General features: G+C 55.0%; 1 long non-coding RNA gene across 1 annotated transcript; it reads left to right on the top strand.

Moving 5' to 3' along the window:
- The first annotated feature begins 166 nt into the window (after positions 1–166).
- LOC132691251 (uncharacterized) lies at positions 167–11,085 on the top strand. Its single transcript, XR_009615651.3, has 3 exons — positions 167–1,477; positions 1,726–1,845; positions 10,251–11,085. It is a non-coding gene; the product is annotated as an uncharacterized LOC132691251 (long non-coding RNA).
- Positions 11,086–12,918: the final 1,833 nt, after the last annotated feature.

Below are 12,918 nucleotides of genomic sequence, written 5' to 3'. Positions count from 1 at the left end.
CCACACCCCCCCCCGCGGCCCCGGAGCGCCGCGCCTCGACCCGTGACGTCACCGCGCCAGGTCCTCGGCGTTCGGGGCGCTCGCTCCCTTCCCGCAAGCTGCGGGCAGAAGCAGGAGAAGTTGGGGAGGGGGATGCGCGGCAGGTCGGCCAATGGGGACGCACGGGGGTCGTAATGGGGTCCCCGGAGAATGGGGGCTCTGAGGCGGGAGAGTAGAGAAGGAGAGGAAGCGAGAGGCAACGCGACCGCTGATTGGGCCGTTTGAATGAGACGCCTCCTCCGCCCGGCGTACGCGCGCGTGCCCTGACGCCCAGGAAATCGCGCACGCGAGTAACGGTCGGCCGCGGAGCCGGGGAGGGGCATGGGAGGGCGGGACTCGGGGGGTTTAAACGGATGACGGAAGGCTCCCTGGCCAATGGGGACACGTAATGGTGGAATGGCGTCACGGGGCTCGTAAGCGCCAGTCCTTGATGGAGAAGGCGGTGCCGGGGGGCGGGAAGGAGTGGAGAGTAACCAATGGGAACCTTGTCTAGGTCGGGCCAAGCCGTTCGTAGCCAACGAAGTTCGTCGGTTTTGTATATGCAAATTAGGTGTGCGCGGCCGTCCGCGCCCGCTCCTCAGCCCGCGGTGGGGATGGGCGCTGGGAGTCGGCTGCATTTTTCTACGAGGCGCCATTTTGTGCGGGCACTGCCCCGTGACCCGTGTCGTGTGTCGCGGGCGGGGCAGAAGCAGGTTGCACGGCCTTGAGGGCTTGGCCGTCTGTGGCCTGTGACTCTGGCCAGGTGGCAATCACGACGTCGGGTTTCTGTTTCTCCACGCGGGAAGCGGGCGCCGGGCTCCCTCGGGATGTGCCGGAAGGAGGTCGGGGCCTGGCGCTGCCCGCCAGTGGTCCTCGGGTCTCCACCCTGTAGCCCCGCGGCGGTGTCCCCGTGTCCCCGACGGGCCTCGCCACCCTGCAGCCCCGCGCCGGGGAATGGTGTCCCCTTGTCCTCGCCGTGTCCCGGGCACCGGCCTCGGCCTCCCATCCCTGCCCGCCACGTGTCCCGGGAAGACCCCTGAGCCGCCTCCCTCGTGCATGCGGCCCGAGATCCAGCAGCAGGGACCCCACTGTTGTGCTCCGTAAGCACCCACGGAGGATCCGCCGCGTACTGGCGAGCCCCACCTGGTCCTCAGTACCAGCCAGCCGGTTGCAGGGGACTCTGACCCGAGGGGCGCTCAAGGACACTGAGGGAAGAAGCAGGGGCCTCGCCCAGGTTCCCCCCACCCCCCCAAGCAGAGACAAGGTCGAGGTGGTATGGTAGTCAAGCCCGGCCCTGCTGCAAGGATGCATCCAAAAGACACAACCGTGCTGATAGTGACGGTCACGATGCAACCCCTGCGAGCTGTGCGCCAGGCACTGCCCTCGTTCCATTGCAGGCGGCAACCCTGTCGGGTGGAAGCACGATGTGCACGCACGAAGCTTTTGGAATAGGCGGAGGGTAGCAAGGGGCAAAACCCCTGGTGGCGTGGGGCTGACGCTCTCCTGGGGGTGCCAGGCAGGCAAGCAAATATATAATGTGCTGTGGGAGTGTGATAAAGATCGGCGGAGGGAATATCAGGGCCTGCGCTGGGAGGGCGGGGGAGACAGGGAGTGATGGGGTGGGGGGAACCTTTAGAGAAAGGGAAGAGGCAGGTCTCGGGTCCAGGCCGCAGTGAGCAGAACGCTGTGTTCTTTCCTTCGATCAAGGAGGAGCCGCGGGAGGCTCTGAGCCGAGCGCGACTCCGTCTGACTTCCAGTGGAGAACAGAGAGGCCGAGGAGGAGGTGCTGGCAGCCATGGAGGTGGGGATGAAGACCGTGCTGAGCAGGTTTGTGGCAGTCGGGGTGGGTCGAGGGGTTGGGGTTCCGTGAAAGTCAACAGGACCTGCTGTGGGGGAGAGGGAGGGGTCGCCTACCCCCTGAACGGTCATCTTGAAATTGAGGTCAGCAGACCTTTTCAGAAAAGGCTTTCAGCTTTGTGGACCGTGGGTCTCTGTCTCAACCCACTGCTCAGCCCTGCTTTAGTGGCCTCGCCAACATGAAGAGGAAGGGGTGGCCGTGTTCCGCTTAGGCTTTGTTTACAAGAACAGGTAGTGGCCCGAGTGGCCCTTGGGTAGGTCCTTGTTTACCATCCCCTGGAATCCCAATCCCAACAGGCACTGTCCCTGCTGGAAACTTCGCAGGACCCTTCTGCCCCGCTACATTTTGACTAGACCCCAAGCTTCCAACAGCACACTCCCCAAAGCCCCCTGGGCTGCCTTTCTGTTGGTCCCTGGTATCTGCCAAGCTGTCTGACCTGAGAACACTTGGGCGTGGGTCCCTTGTACCTGGAGAACTTTCCACTGCCTTGCTTGCTGGCATACTCCACCCTCTTTGATCCCGGTCTGTCGAAATTTGTCATTTCTTGATCACTTAGGACGTGTTTATTGCTGTCACCGCTGATTAGGTGAGCTCCAGGAGATCAGGGACTCTGTCCTCAGCCCCCAGCAGGATGCCTGACAAGTCAGGGGTGTTCATTCACTCATCGGGTGTTTGCTGAGCACCTAGTGTGTGCCGGGGACCATTCTGGGTGCTTAGGGTACCTCAGGAAACAGACAAAGATCTTTGCCCAAGTGGGGTTTGCTGTAGTGGGCCAGGGCAGACATAAAACAGTCCAATAAATTCGTAAGACTTGGAGTATGTAGAAGGAACAAGAACCGTGGACAAAGAAAGAAGCACAGGAAGGGGCTCGGGGCACTAGGTCCTGCGAATGTTAAGCTAGGTGGCCAGGGTAGGCCTCGGCAAGCAGGTGTCATTTGAACCCGGGTCGGAAGGAAGGCGAGAAGTGAGCTATAGGCTTATCAGAGAAGAGCATTCCAGGCAGCAGTGGGAACAGCTGGAACATCTGAGGAACTGCATGGAGGCCAGTGTGGCTGGAAGGTAGGGAGGAGTGCGGGGGGGAGATGAGGTTGGGGTGGGAGGTCTCATGCAGGGCCTTCCAAGCCATGGTTAGAACTCTGCCCCTTTCTCTGAGGTAGTAGGGAGCCACTGCAGGGTTTTGAGCAGAGCAGTGCTGTGGTCTGACTCGGGTGTTTGCAGGTTACTTGACTGCTGGGTGGAGAAAAGAATGAACAGCCCTGCCTCCCTGCCAGGGAGGAGACCGTTGCAGATCCTGAGAAGGGACTGTGGTGGCAGGGAAATGATCTGTAAGTGGCCAGTAAGCATGTGACAAAAATGCTCAACAGCATTAGCCATGTGGGAAATGCCACCTAAAACCACAGTGGGATCCCAATTTACACCACCAGGGTGGCAGTTATAAAAAAAGTCAGCCTATAGCAAGTGTTGGAGAGGGTGTGGACAAATTGGAACTCTTTTTTTTTTTTTTAATGTTTATTAATCTTGAGAGAAAGAGAGAGTACAAACAGGGGAGGGCAGAGAGGGAGAGAGAGAATCCCAAGCAGGCTCCATGCACTGTCAGCACAGAGCCCAGCGTGGGGCTTGATCCCTTGAACTGTGAGATCACGACCTGAGTTGAGGTCAAGAGTTGGACCCTCAGGATGCCTGAGTGGCTCAGTTGGTTAAGTGTCCTACTGAGGTCATGATCTCACGGTTCGTGGGTTCGAGCCCCATGTTAGGCTCTGTGCTGACAGTTCAGAGCCTGGAGCCTGTCGTGGATTCTGTGACTCCCTCTCTGTCTGCCCCTCCCCTGCTCACGCTCTGTCTCTCTTTCAAAAATAAGTAACCATTAAAAAAAAATTTAAAAAGAGTCAGACACTTAACTAACCAAGCCACCCAGGTGCCCCAAGAGATCAGAACTCTCACACATGGCTGGTGGGAATGATAAATGGTACCACTGGTTTGGAAAACATTCTGGCAATCCCTCAGATGTAAATACAGCTACCGTGTGAACCCATGGTTCTGATTATTACTCCAGATAATTGAAAACAGACGTTTGCGCAAAAAGTCACACTTAGGTGTTGCCAACGGCATTATTCACGATGACCAAAAGGTGGAAAAACCCAGAAGTTCATCAGCTGAGGAATGGCCACACCAGCTGTGGTGCCTCCCATACAATGGGCTGTTCTATGGCCACAGAAAGAATGAAATTCCTGCACATGCTCCAAGATGGAGAAAACTCAGATGCCTCATGCTCAGGGAAAGAAGCTAAAGCGGTGGCCTTGGCAGTTGGAGAGAAGAGGACAGATTGGAGAATTAGTCGGGAGGTGGCCTAGTGATGGCCCTGAGTCAGTTTGGGAGAGGTGGGGAAGGGTGGGCATAGGGTGCCTTCCCTTTGCTAAATACTGGTGACCCGGAAGCTTACTCTTTTTTTGTTTGTTTTATTTTTGAGAGAGACAGAGCACGGGGGAGGGGCAGGGAGAGGGGGACAGAGGATCCGAAGCTAACTCTGTGCTGACAGCAGAGAGCCCCATGCAGGGCTCGAACTCACAAGCCCCGAGATCATGACCTGAGCCAAAGTCGGAAGCTCAAACCGAGTGAGCCACCCAGGCGCCCCGCCCCGGCCCAGAAATGTCTTCTGTATTGAAACCCAGGTTGTCCCTTCAGCCTGAATTCTAGCCTCACAAATCGATTTTCATTTCTCCTGTTTGTTTGTATTACATGATGAGAGAAGTGGGTTCTGGGGGGGAACTCGCATGGCTACTGAGGTGCAGGAAGGAAAGACGGGAGGTGCAGCTCTTGTCCTCCCCCCCACTCACACACACCCCCTCGGCTACCCCTGTGAGCACCCCGGGGGTCCCGGAGCGGCTGTGCTCACATCTGTGTGCGCACATCCACACACACCTGCCCTGGGGGGGTGGGTGTCCCCTGCTCCTCGGGAAGAGCGCCCACACTTTCTAGCACTCTCCGACCCGTGAGCGTTTACTCCAGGTCCAGTCCTTGGCTACAAGCTGCAGGGAGCACACGTGAGCATTTACCTTTGGGCACTGTCCTGAGCTTTCCTGAGGGAGAAGCGCCTAGAAGTGGCCCTTGTTTGGATCCTCACCACCATCAGGACCTGACCTGTTTAACAAGTGTTTTACTGTTGTTGTTGTTGTTGTTTTTAACGTTTATTTATTTTTGAGAGAGCGTGTGAGCGCAAGCGAGTGGAGGAGGGGCATTGAGAGAGAGAGACAGACAGACAGACAGACAGAATCTGAAGCAGGCTCCAGGCTCTGAGCTGTCAGCACAGAGTCCGTCATGGGGCTTGAACTCACAAACTGTGAGATCATGACCTGAGCCGAAGTCGGACGCTCGAGTGTCTGAGCCACCCAGGCTCCCTAACAAGTGATGTTTCTTTTTTCTTTTTCTTTCGTAAGCACCATCCGTTTGCCAAGCACTGTTCTACGTGCTTGGGACAGATCCAAGAGCAGGACAGGAGACAAAACCCTGCCTTCCCGGGGCTTTCGTTGTAGGGGGAGATAGGTAGTAAACACCAAGCACAAAACCCAGGTGCTCAGCTGTCCTGGTTTGCGCAAGACACAGGACTTCCGGTGCTAAAACTGGGAAAGTCTCGGGCTAGTACGTAAGGAAGGTTGATGGTGTGAAATGGTACTAATTACTGAGAAATCAGAGCAGGGTAAGGAGTATTGGGAATGCCGTGGGAGGGCATTTTAGGCAGGGTGGCCACGGTGGACTTTCTTGAGAAGGAGGCATTTGAGTACAGGCTTAATGGCGGTGAGGGAGCAAGTTTTGTGGAAATGTGGAGAAAGCCGTTCCGGGCAGGGGTGCAGCCGACGTCGATGTCCTGATTCAGGAATGAGCCTGGATATCGGCGATCTTCAAAATGCATGATCGATCGTGGGCAGACCACGGTGCTTTCCCCTTCAGCCCTGTCTCCTTTCCTCCCGGTGTGGCTGAGCATTTTCCATGTGTAAATACCCCCATCTTCATTTCTGAGGCCACCGTCTGTGGTGGTCAGCAGGTCCTCTGCCCCTGGGGGGCTTCAAACCTCTAAGCACTTGGCCGTCTGCGGTTGACTCAGTAGGTGATTAACAACACCGCGTGCCCTTGTGTCCCAAGAGCAGGAGTTCGAGCTCTCCTGGGTGGGAGGGACCTTCACTGATTGGAAGGATGCCCCGAAATGGATCAGACAATGGACACGCTGGTAATGACCCGCTTCTTCCGCCGGCTATTCCAGGCACCAGAAACCCTAGAAAGCAGTGCAGACATCACGTTGGCTGAAAACACACTTCCGTGCACCAGGGCCTTCCTTTACTGGCTGTAAAACCAGTACCTCTGCTGCACACCCAGACCAAGCAGGGTAATGATCAGTGCCGGTGAGGACGGAGGCAGAGAGATGTTCGCACATCCACGGACCCGGCGGGACTTCTGAGGCTGCAGCGTGGCATTTGAGTAGCAAATGTGTAAAACACACCACCGTGCAACTCAGACATTCGTCTCCTGGGGGCTCATCCTAGGAAACGAGAAGTGAACGCACCAAGCAGTTTGCGAAAGATGTTCCTCCAAGCATTGTTTACAGTGATGGAAAAGGGGAAGGACCCAAACGCTGTGTGGGTAGGGACGGGAGTCTGTCACTTCCAGGTGCCATTGAGAGTCCTGGTGAATTTGTTGTTGGACTCAGTGGTGTCTCACAGAGTCTGACGGGGGTACTGAATCCTGTTCCCCTGGAATGATCGTGTGCAAATGCTAAGTAATAAATGCCAGAGGAAGGGTGAAATTAGAAAATATCATTCAGCAGACACCACAGTAAGAATCACCCAGATTCTAGGCAAGAGAATCACCCAGGGAGGCTTGAAGCAGCAGGTACAAGTTTGAGGGGGAACAAGTCCGAGGGCCCTCAGGCAGGGTACTTCCTGTTTACCGAGGGGGAAACAGCCCCTCCTCGGTGCCCCGGCCAAGTGGTCCAAGCTAACAGCAGCAGTCCCAGCTGGTGGCCAGCACAGGCTGTCCCCATGGTGATGTGCCAAGAGGTCGGTGTCACCACTGAATCTCCTGCCGGACGTGCACAGACTGGGCCTATTCATGAGGAGACCTCGGACCGGGTGCAGGGACATCCTGCAAAAGAGCCATCCTGGACTCCTGAAAAGCATCAATGGCGTGAAAAAGACAGAGGGACTGATCAAACTAGAGGAGCCTCAAGAGACAATCACATGCAATAGCTCGTCCCCAGACAGCAGGGACTGCAAAGAAACTGCTCCAAAGCAGGGTTGGGACAGTCGGTGAAACCGGAACATGGGCTTCATCAGCGTGAAGTGCTTGGTTTCGGTCCCTGTGCTGTGGATGTGGAAGAGAACGTCCTTGTTCTCCAGAAATGCCCCTTCGCGACAAAAGGGTATGACGTGTGCAACTCACCCTCACGCACCTCTGGAGAAGAAAAAAAAGGTGTTTATATGGAAAGAGAATCCCGAAGCAGTGTGTTGCAACGTTAACAACTGGTGAATTGGCGAAGGGTGTACAGGTGTTCTCTGACTTATTCTGGTAGCTGTTGAGCAAGTTTGAAATTATTTCAAAACCCGAAGTTAATGGCGGCAGAGGGGAAGGCACATGGACACGGCGTCTGGTGTAGATTTCAGGAGCTCGCAGGCCCTCCCTGTCAACGGGTTAAGAATAGTCTCGTGGGAGCTGTATTTATTGACACAGCGGAGTTGCAGACTGAGCAAGTGTTAGGCTACGAAGGCAGAAATGCTCACGTCAGACCATAGCCATGACTTGCCCATCCAAAGCACGGTGTGTGTGGATCAGATTGTTCTTTTCTGGGTGGAACACAAGTGAAGAAGGCGACTGGACTGGCACATGGAGGCCGTGTCCAATGAAAAGTACGTGCCTTTAAGCCCTGGCCTTGCAACTCAGTGTGGTCACTCTGCAGGGCCGAGGAGTGAGACTGGGACCTCCCATCTTGCAGTCCCTCCTGGGCACACGCTCAGCGAGGGGAATGCCAGTCAAAGCTGGCACTGTTTACATTTAAATTTATATTTGATTTTAGGGGCGCCTGGCTGGCTCCGTCGGTCGAGCGTCCAACTCGATTTCAGCTCCGGTCATGATCTCACAGTTTGTGAGTTCGAGCCCTGCGTCGGGCTCCCCACTGACACAAAAATTCAGAAGCACAAAAGAGGATATGTCGAAAAGCCTCTAGGCACCCATCCCCCCCCCCCCCCCCCCCCCCCGCCACAGGCAACCTGTAACAGCCAGAATGGACTACACTGTGCTGCAGTAACAAGTAGCCCCAAACCCCCATTGTTAAAGGAACAGGGTTTATTTCCCACTCACACTGCATGTCCATCGAGGCTTGGCTGAAGTCGCTATTTGGGGCCCTGGCTGATGTGTCTTGGATGCAGGCCCACAGAGTAGGCATCACCTGAAACATTGCCAGTGGGGAAAGGAAGAGTGTGGGGATCTGTCTGCACGTGGGCTCTCGGAAGCTTCTACCTACCTCTGTTCCTACTTCAAGCATATCACGTGGGAACATCTGATCTCAAGGGGACAGGGGAGTACTGTCCTTCTGTGTCCCTACGGGGAGAATTGTTGCGTGCTCAGGGAACCCATACTTGGATGCGCTGCATGGTCACCTCTCCCCCACCCCCTCCAGTTATCTGCAGACAAAGACGCCAATGAGAAGAGGTGATTTCTAAGAATATGCAGACAACCCTTGCGCTCACCAGGTGACACATTTAACGAGGGAGCATAACACCAAGATTCGAGTGCACTGCACGCGTCCCTCCTGCCCCACTAATCTACAGCCAAACAAATAAACCTGACTAGGTGAGCTCTGGCCAGTGCTGAACAGTTGACCACACGGAAGGGGATGAGGCTTTCTCCAAAGCAGATCACACTGTCCCTCCAGCAAGCTAGGAGTGACCACTTCCCCACAAGGACAGTGCGATGGTTAGATTTCATGTCCACTTTGCCAGCCTACCATTCCCATTTGCTGGGTCAAACCCCAGTCCAGATGTTGCTGTGAGGTATTTTGTAGATGTGATTAATGTCTACTATCCGTTGACTTCAAGATCACATGGGTGGGCCTCACTCAATCAGTTGAAGGCCATAAGACCAAAGATAAAGTATCTCAGAGAAGAAGAATTTTGTGTCAAGGCTGTAACATGGAAAGCCTGCCTGAATTTCCAGCCTTTGACCTGCCTCACAGACTTTGGATTTGCCAACCCCACAATCACAGGAAGCAGTTCCTTAAAGTGAATACACACACACACACACACACACACAGTCTTATTGGCTCCAGTTTTCTGGAGAACCCTGACTAATCAAGTAAAATCTAAAATTTGGGAAACGGGCTCCTGGGTGGCTCAGTTGTTTAAGTGTCTGACTTTGGCTCAGGTCATGATCTCCTGGTTTGTGAGTTTGGGCCCCATGTCAGGCTCTGTGCTGACATCTCAGAGCCTGGAGCCTGCTTCGGATTCTGTGTCTCCCTCTCTGTCTGCCCCTCCCTCGCTTACACTCTCTCAAAAAATAAATAAATGTTAAAATTTGGGAAACAAATGCACCAGAGAGGGAGGGATTTTCTTTTCCTTTTTAATAAAGGATTTTATTTTTAAGTAATCTCTGCACCCAACATGGGGCTCAAACTCACAACCCCGAGATCAAGTGTCACACACTCCCCAGGAAGTGTGTTATCTTGGAGATGAAATTAGGCTTCCCAGGAAGGGGTTATCTTTGAGATAAAATCAATACTGGAATGAACCGCACACACAATCCACCCCCAGAGGCATGTGCAAATGAGCCCTTCGATGTAAGATGGAAGTCTACGATTTGTGAACAAACACTTTGGTGCCCCTAGGGGACAGGTGTCCTAAAGTTCATAAAGCCTTGCAGGCACCTACTCTCCCCAGTGTGGCTTACTGTCAGCTCTTGTCCTCATTATGCAAATATTGTAATGCACTGGGGGAAAAATCCTTCCTTGTTATCACAAAAACTGGTAATTGAATGAACCGTGCCATGTAACACCCCCTGTTATGGCTTGAATTGTGTCTCCCCCTCCCCCCAGAATAGAGACATTGAAGTCCTTCCTAATCTCCAGGACCAGTGAAGGTGACCTCTTTTGGGAGTAGGGTCTTTACAGATGATCGGGTTTAGAAGTCACTGAGGATGGGCCCTATTCCAACATAACTGGTTGTCCTTAGAAAATGGGGAAGTTTGTACCCAGAGACAGAAAAGTACAGAGGGAAGATGATGTGTGTGTAGAGTGCCAGCTGTTGCCAGCAAGCCACCAAAAGCTAGGAGAGCGGCACAGCACCAGTTCTGCTCTGCCTCAGAAGGAACCAACACGGAGACCCTTTGCTCGCAGACCTGCAGCCTGCAGAACCAGGAGGTGGCACATTTCTGTTGGGTGAGCTGCTCGGTTCAGCGGCCCCAGCAAACCAACAGCACCGAGCACCCCGCTTCCGCCAGACTCAGCCAAAGGCCTCAGGTAGAAGGAGGTGCAAACACATGCTTAAATGCACAGAGGGAAGAGGCTTTCTTTGGAAGAAACCGAGGACTTTTCAAGGTGCTGTACCGGTCCCTCCCACACCCAGCTCCTTTCTTGGTGACAGACTGGGGGGGGGGGGGGGGGGCAGCCCTGACCACCTCTATGGACTCTTAGATGCCCACCCCCGCCTCGGCCAGTGACACAAACGCAGAGGTGGAAACCCATTTCTTCTCGACAGTAAACCTTGAGACTGGGGCTCAGGAAACATCTGTTTATTCCAAAAAATACCAAGTTACCACTCCACCGCTGTCCTCACCAAGGAACTGGGGGGGAGGGGGGTCTGGTGTAGAGCCCGGGAGGGGCAGGGATAAAAAGCTGTCCAGCACTGTCTGGTCCAGAATTGTTTGGCTTCTCTCTGCACCCCTCCCCTTGCCCCCTCCACCAGAAGTGGGGGGTGGGGGAAATGTGTGAGTGTGCGCGCATGCGCATTTATCAGGGGCGGAAGACTCAGATGGCGAGGTCCCGGCTCCGGAAGCATCCAGGGTGATCGGGCAGGGCAGGGCTGCTTCCTCACCCCCTTGAGACCTCTCCCCACTATGGCTTATTTGAGATAAGAGGTCAAGGCCCCGAGGTCAGGCGGCCTGTGGCAGAATGATGCGGGGAAGGGGGAATGAGATTCCTGGAATCCAGGCCAGGAGAGGGCAAGTTGAGGTGTGTGGGGGCGAGTACAAAAGCTGAAAGATCCCAAACCCCCAAATTCTGGGGGCTGGAGAAAGCTGAGTGCTCAGTGGGGAAGGTGAGCAGAGGGTCTGCAAGGGGGGCAGGTGCCCAAGCTGGCTCCTTTCTTGGGAAGTCACAGTCTGCCTGAGGGGCACTGGGCGTGGCGAGGCCCTAGGAGGGATTGGAGGAACCCAGAGGAGCAGCCATAAGCATGGAGTCAAAAAACTGGCACTGGGGCCCAGGTAGATGGGGGTGGCTCCCCAGTTCCCTCGGTGTGGTGGGAGCTGAGGGCCAGTTCTCTGCCCCAGGCTCCTGACGGGAAGGGATGAGCTGAGGTGCCAGTTTTGGGGGGGGGGGGGGGGGGGAGACAAGAGGGAGAGGGACGGCCCAGAGAAGGGAGAAGAGGCCCCCTCGCCTTGCCTTGGGGGCTGGGGAGGGGGTATGTAGCCCTTTAAAAGTGGGGGAATGGCCGCCCCCCTGCAACATGGCTATATACAAAGGGAATTGGGGCAGATTGTGCATTGGGTGTTGAGGAATCCCCAAAACCCCTGGAGGCTCCCTGGTGTGTGAGGGGGAGGGAGGGGGAGAACACTACCTCTCCGTCGTCTTGAGATGATGCAGATCACCACCCCACCATGGCACTGGCAGTGGCTGTGGCCCTCAGGATGGGCCTGCTCCACGATCAGGCCAGCAGAAGACATGATTGAAGGCCCCAGAGGGGCCACAGCTGCCCACCCAGCCCATGGGGTCAAGTCTGGCCCAAGCCAATGGAGTGCTGTTTTGGATAGGGGTCCAGGTAACAGGGGCAGTGATATCACCTGAGACCTGTAAAGCCCCCCCCCACACACACACTCCCTGGTGATGATAAAAGGTATCTGTGTTGACCCTGTCACCGATGAGATGGTTGGGTGAAGGGCTGTGAGTTACCAGGAGGGGCCTGGATGCCCTCACCAGGGGGGTGATGGGGTCTGGCCAAGACCAGGTCTGTGGCGGGGTTGATGCAGGCATCAGCTTAAGTCAGGGGAGAGGCAGTGACATCATTAAAAAGGGGCGACTAAGGATGATGTCATCAGAGGGGTCCTCGCCTTACTCCATTTTTGAGGGAATAGGAAAATGGTGTGTTATTGTGCTAGTTCCCCTTACGGGAACGATTATAGGTGCCGTGGGACCCCAGAACACAACTGAAATGCAGCCATTGTCGTGCTTGGCCCTCAAGATGATGGATCCTGGAAGATGACGATGCATATGGTTGAAGTGGATCCTAGTAAATGATGACATATTTGGGTGTCATGGATCCTAGGAGATGATGATGCTATGGTTATGGTGGGTCCTGGGAGGTGATGACACCATGGTGGGAGTGGATCCTGGGGGGTCATGACCCCATTAGCTCTCATGGGTCCTGGGGGGTGATGACACCATGGTGGGAGTCGGTCCTGGGGGGTCATGACCCCATTAGCTCTCATGGGTCCTGGGAGGTGATGACATCACGGTTGAAATGGATCTTGGGGGGTGATGACTCCATTAGCGCTCATGGATCCCAGGAGGTGATAACCCCATGGTTGAAATGGATCCTGGGAGGTGATGACATCATGGTTGAAGTGGATCCTGGGAGGTGATGATAGCATTGGCTTTCATGGGTCCTAGGAAGTGATGACACCACAGTTGTCAGGGACTATGGGAAATGGTGGCATCATCAGTGCTAGTGGATCCTGGTAGAGGATGCTACCATCAGCCATTGAGGATTCTGGAAGGTAATGACATAATATGTCATGATGGGTCCTAGGAGATGATACAATGGTTGTGGTAGATCCTGGGAGATGGACAC

This window comes from Panthera onca, chromosome E2 (genome assembly GCF_046562875.1).
Source record: "Panthera onca isolate mPanOnc1 chromosome E2, mPanOnc1 haplotype 2, whole genome shotgun sequence".
NCBI classification, from domain to species: domain Eukaryota; kingdom Metazoa; phylum Chordata; class Mammalia; order Carnivora; family Felidae; genus Panthera; species Panthera onca.
Note: the sequence above shows the minus strand (reverse complement) of the source record. Positions and strands in the feature narration are given on the sequence as shown.